Genomic DNA, 13,857 nt, shown 5'->3' with positions numbered 1-13,857 from the left:
ACCTATCACCCAATGACCTAGGGCGCTCACTGGCCTCTATGTTTAATAAATAATTATTTATAACACAAGCGCCTATCACCCAATGACCCGGGGCGCTTACTGGCCACTCTGTTCAATAAATAATTTTTGAAATAACACAAGTGCCTATCACCCAATGAGACGGGGCTCAGATTGGCCACTCTGTTTAATAAATAATTATCAAAATAACACAAGCGCTTATCATCTCATGACCCGGGGCGCTTACTGGCCACTCTGTTCAACAAATAACTATAAATAACACAAGCGCCCATCACCTTATGACTCGGGGCGCTTACTGGCAACTCTGTTATATAAATAATTATTCAAATAACACAAGCGCCGATCACCTCATGAGCCGGGGCACTTACTGGCCACTGTGTTAAATAAACAATTTTTAATAACACAAGCGGCTATCACCCAATGACACGGAGTGCTAATTGGCCACTCTGTTCAATAAATAATTATTAAAATAACACAAGCACTTATCATCTCACGACCCATGGCGCTTACTGGCCACTCTGTTCAAAAAATAATTATTAATAACACAAGCGCCTATCACCCAATGACTCAGGGCGCTCACTGGCCACTCTGTTCAATAAATAATTATTAAAATAACACAAGCGCTTATCACCTTATGACCTGAGGCGCTTACTGGCAGCTCGGATAAATAAATAATTATTAAAATAACACAAGCGCCTATCACCTTATGACCCGGGGCGCTTACTGGCCACTCTGTTCAATAAATAATTATTAAAAACACAAACACCTATCACTCAATAACCCGGAGCGCTTACTGGCCACTCTGTTCATTAAAAAATTTTTAAAATAAAACAAGTGCTTATCACCTCATGACCTGGGGCGCTTACTGGCAACTCTGTTCAATAAATAATTATCAATAACACAAGTGCCTATCACCCAATGACACGGGGCGCTGATTGGCCACTCTGTTTAATAAATAATTATTAATAACACAAGCGCCTATCTCCCAATGACTCAGGGCGCTTACTGGCCACTCTGTCCAATAAATAATTATTAATAACACAAGCACCTATCACTCAATAACCCGGAGCGCTTACTGGCCACTCTGTTCATTGAAAAATTTTTAAAATAAAACAAGTGCTTATCACTTCATGACCTGGGGCGCTTACTGGCCACTCTGTTCAATAAATAATTATTAATAACACAAGCGCCTATCACCCAATGACACGGGGCGCTGATTGGCCACTCTGTTCAATAAATAATTACTAAAATAACCCAGGCGCTTATCACCTTATGACCCGGAGCGCTTACTGGCCACACTGTTCAATAAATAATTATTAATAACACAAGCGCCTATCACCCTATGATCTGGGGCGCTTACTGACCACTCTGTTTCATGAATAATTTTTGAAATAACACAAGTGACTATCACCTGATGACCTGAGGCGCTTACTGGCAGCTCGGATGAATAAATAATTATCGAAATAACACAAGCGCCTATCACCCAATGACACGGGGCGCTGATTGGCCACTCTGTTTAATAAATAATTATTAATAACACAAGCGCCTATCTCCCAATGACTCAGGGCGCTCACTGGCCACTCTGTTCAATGAATAATTATTAAACTAACACAAGCGCTTATCACCTTATGACCCGGGGCGCTTACTGTCCACTCTGTTCAATAAATAATTATTAATAACACAAGCGCCTATCACCCAATGATCCGGGGCGCTTACTGACCACTCTGTTTAATAAATAATTTTTGAAATAACACAAGCGCCTATCACCCAATGACCTCAAGCGCTTACTGGCCACTCTGTTTAATAAATAATTTTCAAAATAACACAAGCACCTATTACCTGATGACCTGAAGCGCTTACTGGCAGCTCGGATAAATAAATAATTATTAAAATATTACAAGCGCTTATCACCTTATGACCCGGGGCGCTTACTGTCCACTCTGTTAAATAAATAAATATTTATAACACAAGCGCCTATCACCCAATAACCCGGGGCGCTTACTGGCCACTCTGTTTAAAAAAAAATTTTTTAAATAAAACAAGTGCCTATTACCTGATAACCTGGGGCGCTTACTGGCAACTCTGTTATATGAATAATTATTTAAATAACACAAGCGCTTACCACCTCATGACCCGGGGCACTTACTGGCCACTCTGTTAAATAAACAAATTTTAATAACACAAGCGGCTATCACCCAATGACACGGAGTGCTAATTGGCCACTTTGTTCAATAAATAATTATTAAAATAACACAAGCGCTTATCATCTCATGACCCATGGCGCTTACTGACCATTCTGTTCAATTAATAATTATTAATAACACAAGCGCCTATCACCCAATGACATGGGTTGCTGATTGGCCACTCTGTTCAATAAACAATTATTAAAATAACACAAGCGCTTATCACCTCATGATCCGGGGCGCTTACTGGAAACTCCGATACATAAATAATTATTAAAACATCACAAGCGCTTGTCACCTCATGACCCGGGGTGCTTACTGGCCACACTGTTTAATAAATAATTATTAATAACACAAGCGCCTATTACCCAATGACACGAGGCGCTGATTGGCCACTTTGTTCAATAAATAATTATTAAAATAACACAAGCGCTTATCATCTTATGACCCATGGCGCTTACTGACCATTCTGTTCAATTAATAATTATTAATAACACAAGCGCCTATCACCCAATGACATGGGGTGCTGATTGGCCACTCTGTTCAATAAACAATTATTAAAATAACACAAGCGCTTATCACCCAATGATCTGGGGCGCTTACTGACCATTCTGTTCAATTAATAATTATTAATAACACAAGCGCCTATCACCCAATGACATGGGGTGCTGATTGGCCACTCTGTTCAATAAACAATTATTAAAATAACACAAGCGCTTATCACCTCATGATCCGGGGCGCTTACTGGAAACTCCGATACATAAATAATTATTAAAACATCACAAGCGCTTGTCACCTCATGACCCGGGGTGCTTACTGGCCACACTGTTTAATAAATAATTATTAATAACACAAGCGCCTATTACCCAATGACACGAGGCGCTGATTGGCCACTCTGTTCAATAAATAATTATTAAAATAACACAAGCGCTTATCACCTCATGATCCGGGGCGCTTACTGGAAACTCCGATACATAAATAATTATTAAAACAACACAAGCGCTTGTCACCTCATGACCCAGGGTGCTTACTGGCCACTCTGTTCAATGAATAATTATTAATAACACAAGCGCCTATCACCCAATGACACGGGGCGCTGATTGGCCACTCTGTTTAATAAATAATTATTAATAACACAAGCGCCTATCTCCCATTGACTCAGGGCGCTCACTGGCCACTCTGTTCAATGAATAATTATTAAACTAACACAAGCGCCTATCACCCAATGACACGGGGCGCTGATTGGCCACTCTGTTCAATAAATAATTATTAATAACACAAGCGCCTATCACCCTATGATCTGGGGCGCTTACTGACCACTCTGTTTAATAAATAATTTTTGAAATAACACAAGTGCCTATCACCTGATGACCTGAGGCGCTTACTGGCAGCTCGGATGAATAAATAATTATTAAAATAACACAAGCGCCTATCACCCAATGACACGGGGCGCTGATTGGCCACTCTGTTTAATAAATAATTATTAATAACACAAGCGCCTATCTCCCAATGACTCAGGGCGCTCACTGGCCACTCTGTTCAATGAATAATTATTAAACTAACATAAGCGCTTATCACCTTATGACCCGGGGCGCTTACTGTCCACTCTGTTCAATAAATAATTATTAATAACACAAGCGCCTATCACCCAATGATCCGGGGCGCTTACTGACCACTCTGTTTAATAAATAATTTTCGAAATAACACAAGCGCCTATCACCCAATGACCCGAAGCGCTTACTGGCCACTCTGTTTAATAAATAATTTTCAAAATAACACAAGTGCCTTTTACCTGATGACCTGGAGCGCTTACTGGCAGCTCGGATAAATAAATAATTTTTAAAATAACACAAGCGCTTATCACCTTATGACCGAGGGGCGCTTACTGTCCACTCTGTTCAATAAATAAATATTTATAACACAAGCGCCTATCACCCAATAACCCGGGGCGCTTACTGGCCACTCTGTTTAATAAATAATTACTAAAATAGCACAAGCGCTTATCACCTCATGACCCGGGGCGCTCACTGGCCACTCTGTTTAATAAATAATTATTAATAACACAAGCGCCTATTACTTAATGACCCGGGGCGCTTACTGGCCACTCTGTTCAATAAATAATTTTTAAAATAACACAAGTGCCTATTACCGGATGACCTGGGGCGCTTACTGGCAACTCAGATAAATAAATAATCATTAAAATAACACAAGCTCTTATCACCTCATGACCCGGGGTGCTTACTGGCCACACTGTTTAATAAATAATTATTAATAACACAAGCGCCTATTACCCAATGACACGAGGCGCTGATTGGCCACTCTGTTCAATAAATAATTATTAAAATAACACAAGCGCTTATACCTCATGATCCGGGGCGCTTACTGGAAACTCCGATACATAAATAATTATTAAAACAACACAAGCGCTTGTCACCTCATGACCCAGGGTGCTTACTGGCCACTCTGTTCAATAAATAATTATTAATAACACAAGCGCCTATCACCCAATGACACGAGGCGCTGATTGGCCACTCTGTTTAATAAATAATTATTAATAACACAAGCGCCTATCTCCCATTGACTCAGGGCGCTCACTGGCCACTCTGTTCAATAAATAATTATTGAACTAACACAAGCGCTTATCACCTTATGACCCGGGGTGCTTACTGGCCACACTGTTTAATAAATAATTATTAATAACACAAGCGCCTATTACCCAATGACACGAGGCGCTGATTGGCCACTCTGTTCAATAAATAATTATTAAAATAACACAAGCGCTTATCACCTCATGATCCGGGGCGCTTACTGGAAACTCCGATACATAAATAATTATTAAAACAACACAAGCTCTTATCACCTCATGACCCGGGGTGCTTACTGGCCACACTGTTTAATAAATAATTAATAATAACACAAGCGCCTATTACCCATTGACACGAGGCGCTGATTGGCCACTCTGTTCAATAAATAATTATTAAAATAACACAAGCGCTTATCACCTCATGATCCGGGGCGCCTACTGGAAACTCCGATACATAAATAATTATTAAAACAACACAAGCGCTTGTCACCTCATGACCCAGGGTGCTTACTGGCCACTCTGTTCAATAAATAATTATTAATAACACAAGCGCCTATCACCCAATGATCTGGGGCGCTTACTGACCACTCTGTTTAATAAATACTTTTTGAAATAACACAAGCGCGTATCACCCAATGACCCGAAGCGCTTACTGGCCACTCTGTTTAATAAATAATTTTCAAAATAACACAAGTGCCTATTACCTGATGACCTGGAGCGCTTACTGGCAGCTCGGATAAATAAATAATTATTAAAATAACACAAGCGCTCATCACCTTATGACCCGGGGCGCTTACTGTCCACTCTGTTCAATAAATAAATATTTATAACACAAGCGCCTATCACCCAATAACCCGGGGCGCTTACTGGCCACTCTGTTTAATAAAAAATTTTTAAAATAAAACAAGTGCCTATTACCTGATAACCTGGGGCGCTTACTGGCAACTCTGTTAAATAAACAATTTTTAATAACTCAAGCGGCTATCACCCAATGACACGGAGTGCTAATTGGCCACTCTGTTCAATAAATAATTATTTAAATAACACAAGCGCTTATCACCTCATGATCCGGGGCGCTTACTGGAAACTCCGATACATAAATATTTATTAAAACAACACAAGCGCTTGTCACCTCATGACCCAGGGTGCTTACTGGCCACTCTGTTCAATAAATAATTATTAATAACACAAGCGCCTATCACCCAATGAGACGAGGCGCTGATTGGCCACTCTGTTTAATAAATAATTATTAATAACACAAGCGCCTATCTCCCATTGACTCAGGGCGCTCACTGGCCACTCTGTTCAATAAACAATTATTAAAATAACACAAGCGCTTATCACCCAATGATCTGGGGCGCTTACTGACCACTCTGTTTAATAAATAATTTTTGAAATAACACAAGCGCGTATCACCCAATGACCCGAAGCGCTTACTGGCCACTCTGTTCAATAAATAATTATTAATAACACAAGCGCCTATCACCCAATGAGACGAGGCGCTGATTGGCCACTCTGTTTAATAAATAATTATTAATAACTCAAGCGCCTATCTCCCATTGACTCAGGGCGCTCACTGGCCACTCTGTTCAATAAACAATTATTAAAATAACACAAGCGCTTATCACCTCATGATCCGGGGCGCTTACTGGAAACTCCGATACATAAATATTTATTAAAATAACACAAGCGCCTATCACCTTATGACCCGGGGTGCTGACTGGCAACTCTGTTAAATAAACAATTTTAAATAACACAAGCGCTTATCACCCATTGACATGGGGTGCTGACTGGCCACTCTGTTCAATAAATAGTTTTTAATAACACAAGCACCTATCACCCAATGACCTAGGGCGCTCACTGGCCTCTATGTTCAATAAATAATTATTTATAACACAAGCGCCTATCACCCAATGAGACGGGGCTCAGATTGGCCACTCTGTTTAATAAATAATTATCAAAATAACACAAGCGCTTATCATCTCATGACCCGGGGCGCTTACTGGCCACTCTGTTCAATAAATAATTTTTGAAATAACACAAGTGCCTATCACCCAATGAGACGGGGCTCAGATTGGCCACTCTGTTTAATAAATAATTATCAAAATAACACAAGCGCTTATCATCTCATGACCCGGGGCGCTTACTGGCCACTCTGTTCAACAAATAACTATAAATAACATAAGCGCCCATCACCTTATGACTCGGGGCGCTTACTGGCAACTCTGTTATATAAATAATTATTCAAATAACACAAGCGCCGATCACCTCATGAGCCGGGGCACTTACTGGCCACTGTGTTAAATAAACAATTTTTAATAACACAAGCGGCTATCACCCAATGACACGGAGTGCTAATTGGCCACTCTGTTCAATAAATAATTATTAAAATAACACAAGCACTTATCATCTCACGACCCATGGCGCTTACTGGCCACTCTGTTAAAAAAATAATTATTAATAACACAAGCGCCTATCACCCAATGACTCAGGGCGCTCACTGGCCACTCTGTTCAATAAATAATTATTAAAATAACACAAGCGCTTATCACCTTATGACCTGAGGCGCTTACTGGCAGCTCGGATAAATAAATAATTATTAAAATAACACAAGCGCCTATCACCTTATGACCCGGGGCGCTTACTGGCCACTCTGTTCAATAAATAATTATTAAAAACACAAACACCTATCACTCAATAACCCGGAGCGCTTACTGGCCACTCTGTTCATTAAAAAATTTTTAAAATAAAACAAGTGCTTATCACCTCATGACCTGGGGCGCTTACTGGCAACTCTGTTCAATAAATAATTATCAATAACACAAGTGCCTATCACCCAATGACACGGGGCGCTGATTGGCCACTCTGTTTAATAAATAATTATTAATAACACAAGCGCCTATCTCCCAATGACTCAGGGCGCTTACTGGCCACTCTGTCCAATAAATAATTATTAATAACACAAGCACCTATCACTCAATAACCCGGAGCGCTTACTGGCCACTCTGTTCATTGAAAAATTTTTAAAATAAAACAAGTGCTTATCACTTCATGACCTGGGGCGCTTACTGGCCACTCTGTTCAATAAATAATTATTAATAACACAAGCGCCTATCACCCAATGACACGGGGCGCTGATTGGCCACTCTGTTCAATAAATAATTACTAAAATAACCCAGGCGCTTATCACCTTATGACCCGGAGCGCTTACTGGCCACACTGTTCAATAAATAATTATTAATAACACAAGCGCCTATCACCCTATGATCTGGGGCGCTTACTGACCACTCTGTTTCATGAATAATTTTTGAAATAACACAAGTGCCTATCACCTGATGACCTGAGGCGCTTACTGGCAGCTCGGATGAATAAATAATTATCGAAATAACACAAGCGCCTATCACCCAATGACACGGGGCGCTGATTGGCCACTCTGTTTAATAAATAATTATTAATAACACAAGCACCTATCTCCCAATGACTCAGGGCGCTCACTGGCCACTCTGTTCAATGAATAATTATTAAACTAACACAAGCGCTTATCACCTTATGACCCGGGGCGCTTACTGTCCACTCTGTTCAATAAATAATTATTAATAACACAAGCGCCTATCACCCAATGATCCGGGGCGCTTACTGACCACTCTGTTTAATAAATAATTTTTGAAATAACACAAGCGCCTATCACCCAATGACCTCAAGCGCTTACTGGCCACTCTGTTTAGTAAATAATTTTTAAAATAACACAAGTGCCTATTACCTGATGACCTGAAGCGCTTACTGGCAGCTCGGATAAATAAATAATTATTAAAATATTACAAGCGCTTATCACCTTATGACCCGGGGCGCTTACTGTCCACTCTGTTAAATAAATAAATATTTATAACACAAGCGCCTATCACCCAATAACCCGGGGCGCTTACTGGCCACTCTGTTTAAAAAAAAATTTTTAAAATAAAACAAGTGCCTATTACCTGATAACCTGGGGCGCTTACTGGCAACTCTGTTATATGAATAATTATTTAAATAACACAAGCGCTTACCACCTCATGACCCGGGGCACTTACTGGCCACTCTGTTAAATAAACAAATTTTAATAACACAAGCGGCTATCACCCAATGACACGGAGTGCTAATTGGCCACTTTGTTCAATAAATAATTATTAAAATAACACAAGCGCTTATCATCTCATGACCCATGGCGCTTACTGACCATTTTGTTCAATTAATAATTATTAATAACACAAGCGCCTATCACCCAATGACATGGGTTGCTGATTGGCCACTCTGTTCAATAAACAATTATTAAAATAACACAAGCGCTTATCACCTCATGATCCGGGGCGCTTACTGGAAACTCCGATACATAAATAATTATTAAAACATCACAAGCGCTTGTCACCTCATGACCCGGGGTGCTTACTGGCCACACTGTTTAATAAATACTTATTAATAACACAAGCGCCTATTACCCAATGACACGAGGCGCTGATTGGCCACTTTGTTCAATAAATAATTATTAAAATAACACAAGCGCTTATCATCTCATGACCCATGGCGCTTACTGACCATTCTGTTCAATTAATAATTATTAATAACACAAGCGCCTATCACCCAATGACATGGGGTGCTGATTGGCCACTTTGTTCAATAAACAATTATTAAAATAACACAAGCGCTTATCACCCAATGATCTGGGGCGCTTACTGACCACTCTGTTTAATAAATAATTTTTGAAATAACACAAGCGCGTATCACCCAATGACCCGAAGCGCTTACTGGCCACTCTGTTTAATAAATAATTTTCAAAATAACACAAGTGCCTATTACCCGATGACCTGGAGCGCTTACTGGCAGCTCGGATAAATAAATAATTATTAAAATAACACAAGCGCTTATCACCTTATGACCCGGGGCGCTTACTGTCCACTGTGTTCAATAAATAAATATTTATAACACAAGCGCCTATTACTTAATGACCCGGGGCGCTTACTGGCCACTCTGTTCAATAAATAATTATTAATAACACAAGCGCCTATTACTTAATGACCCGGGGCGCTTACTGGCAACTCAGATAAATAAATAATCATTAAAATAACACAAGCTCTTATCACCTCATGACCCGGGGTGCTTACTGGCCACACTGTTTAATAAATAATTATTAATAACACAAGCGCCTATTACCCAATGACACGAGGCGCTGATTGGCCACTCTGTTCAATAAATAATTATTAAACTAACATAAGCGCTTATCACCTTATGACCCGGGGCGCTTACTATCCACTCTGTTCAATAAATAATTATTAATAACACAAGCGCCTATCGCCCAATGATCTGGGGCGCTTACTGACCACTCTGTTTAATAAATAATTTTTGAAATAACCCAAGCGCGTATCACCCAATGACCCGAAGCGCTTACTGGCCACTCTGTTTAATAAATAATTTTAAAAATAACACAAGTGCCTATTACCTGATGACCTGGAGCGCTTTCTGGCAGCTCGGATAAATAAATAATTATTAAAATAACACAAGCGCTTATTACCTTATGACCCGGGGCGCTTACTGTCCACTCTGTTCAATAAATAAATATTTATAACACAAGCGCCTATCACCCAATAACCCGGGGCGCTTACTGGCCACTCTGTTTAATAAAAAATTTTTAAAGTAAAACAAGTGCCTATTACCTGATAACCTGGGGCGCTTACTGGCAACTCTGTTAAATAAACAATTTTTAATAACTCAAGCGGCTATCACCCAATGACACGGTGTGCTAATTGGCCACTCTGTTCAATAAATAATTATTAAAATAACACAAGCGCTTATCATCTCATGACCCATGGCGCTTACTGGCCATTCTGTTCAATTAATAAGTATTAATAACACAAGCGCCTATTACCCAATGACACGGGGCGCTGATTGGCCACTCTGTTCAATAAATAATTATTAAAATAACACAAGCGCTTATCACCTCATGATCCGGGGCGCTTACTGGAAACTCCGATACATAAATAATTATTAAAACAACACAAGCGCTTGTCACCTCATGACCCGGGGTGCTTACTGGCCACTCTGTTCTATAAATAATTATTAATAACACAAGCGCCTATCTCCCAATGACCCGGGGCGCTTTCTGGCCTCTTTGTCTAATAAATAGTTTTTAAAATAACACAAGTGCCTATCACCGGATGACCTGGGGCGCTTACTGGCAACTTGGATAAATAAATAATTATTAAAATAACACAAGCGCTTATCACCTCATGACCCGGGGTGCTTACTGATCACTCTGTTTAATAAATAATTATTAATAACACAAGCGCTTATCACCCAATGTCACGGGGCGCTGATTGGCCACTCTGTTCAATAAATAATTACTAAAATAGCACAAGCGCTTATCACCTCATGACCCGGGGCGCTCACTGGCCACTCTGTTCAATAAATAATTATTAATAACACAAGCGCCTATTACTTAATGACCCGGGGCGCTTACTGGCCACTCTGTTCAATAAATAATTCTTAAAATAACACAAGTGCCTATTACCGGATGACCTGGGGCGCTTACTGGCAACTCTGATAAATAAATAATCATTAAAATAACACAAGCTCTTATCACCTCATGACCCGGGGTGCTTACTGGCCACACTGTTTAATAAATAATTATTAATAACACAAGCGCCTATTACCCAATGACACGAGGCGCTGATTGGCCACTCTGTTCAATAAATAATTATTATAATAACACAAGCGCTTATCACCTCATGATCCGGGGCGCTTACTGGAAACTCCGATACATAAATAATTATTAAAACAACACAAGCGCTTGTCACCTCATGACCCAGGGTGCTTACTGGCCACTCTGTTCAATAAATAATTATTAATAACACAAGCGCCTATCACCCAATGACACGGGGCGCTGATTGGCCACTCTGTTTAATAAATAATTATTAATAACACAAGCGCCTATCTCCCATTGAGTCAGGGCGCTCACTGGCCACTCTGTTCAATAAATAATTATTAAACTAACACAAGCGCTTATCACCTTATGACCCGGGGCGCTTACTGTCCACTCTGTTCAATAAATAATTATTAATAACACAAGCGCCTATCACCCAATGATCTGGGGCGCTTACTGACCACTCTGTTTAATAAATAATTTTTGAAATAACACAAGCGCGTATCACCCAATGACCCGAAGCGCTTACTGGCCACTCTGTTTAATAAATAATTTTCAAAATAACACAAGTTCCTATTACCTGATGACCTGGAGCGCTTACTGGCAGCTCGGATAAATAAATAATTGTTAAAATAACACAAGCGCTTATCACCTTATGACCCGGGGCGCTTACTGTCCACTCTGTTCAATAAATAAATATTTATAACACAAGCGCCTATCACCCAATAACCCGGGGCGCTTACTGGCCACTCTGTTTAATAAAAAATTTTTAAAATAAAACAAGTGCCTATTACCTGATAACCTGGGGCGCTTACTGGCAACTCTGTTAAATAAACAATTTTTAATAACTCAAGCGGCTATCACCCAATGACACGGAGTGCTAATTGGCCACTCTGTTCAATAAATAATTATTTAAATAACACAAGCGCTTATCATCTCATGACCCATGGCGCTTACTGGCCATTCTGTTCAATTAATAGGTATTAATAACACAAGCGCCTATCACCCAATGACATGGGGTGCTGATTGGCCACTCTGTTCAATAAACAATTATTAAAATAACACAAGCGCTTATCACCTCATGATCCGGGGCGCTTACTGGAAACTCCGATACATAAATAATTATTAAAACAACACAAGCGCTTGTCACCTCATAACCCGGGGTGCTTACTGGCCACACTGTTTAATAAATAATTATTAATAACACAAGCGCCTATTACCCAATGACACGGGGCGCTGATTGGCCACTCTGTTCAATAAATAATTATTAAAATAACACAAGCGCTTATCACCTCATGATCCGGGGCGCTTACTGGAAACTCCGATACATAAATAATTATTAAAACAACACAAGCGCTTGTCACCTCATGACCCGGGGTGCTTACTGGCCACTCTGTTCTATAAATAATTATTAATAACACAAGCGCCTATCTCCCAATGACCCGGGGCGCTTTCTGGCCTCTTTGTCTAATAAATAGTTTTTAAAATAACACAAGTGCCTATCACCGGATGACCTGGGGCGCTTACTGGCAACTTGGATAAATAAATAATTATTAAACTAACACAAGCGCTTATCACCTTATGACCCGGGGCGCTTACTGTCCACTCTGTTCAATAAATAATTATTAATAACACAAGCGCCTATCACCCAATGATCTGGGGCGCTTACTGACCACTCTGTTTAATAAATAATTTTTGAAATAACACAAGCGCGTATCACCCAATGACCCGAAGCGCTTACTGGCCACTCTGTTTAATAAATAATTTTCAAAATAACACAAGTGCCTATTACCTGATGACCTGGAGCGCTTACTGGCAGCTCGGATAAATAAATAATTGTTAAAATAACACAAGCGCTTATCACCTTATGACCCGGGGCGCTTACTGTCCACTCTGTTCAATAAATAAATATTTATAACACAAGCGCCTATCACCCAATAACCCGGGGCGCTTACTGGCCACTCTGTTTAATAAAAAATTTTTAAAATAAAACAAGTGCCTATTACCTGATAACCTGGGGCGCTTACTGGCAACTCTGTTAATTAAACAATTTTTAATAACTCAAGCGGCTATCACCCAATGACACGGAGTGCTAATTGGCCACTCTGTTCAATAAATAATTATTTAAATAACACAAGCGCTTATCATCTCATGACCCATGGCGCTTACTGGCCATTCTGTTCAATTAATAGGTATTAATATTACAAGCGCCTATCACCCAATGACATGGGGTGCTGATTGGCCACTCTGTTCAATAAACAATTATTAAAATAACACAAGCGCTTATCACCTCATGATCCGGGGCGCTTACTGGAAACTCCGATACATAAATAATTATTAAAACAACACAAGCGCTTGTCACCTCATGACCCGGGGTGCTTACTGGCCACACTGTTTAATAA

Source organism: Copidosoma floridanum, unplaced genomic scaffold, assembly GCF_036245765.1.
Source record: "Copidosoma floridanum isolate Cflo_tuat_1 unplaced genomic scaffold, Cflo_Japanese_pri ptg000030l, whole genome shotgun sequence".
NCBI lineage: Eukaryota > Metazoa > Arthropoda > Insecta > Hymenoptera > Encyrtidae > Copidosoma > Copidosoma floridanum.
This window is presented reverse-complemented; position numbering follows the sequence as displayed.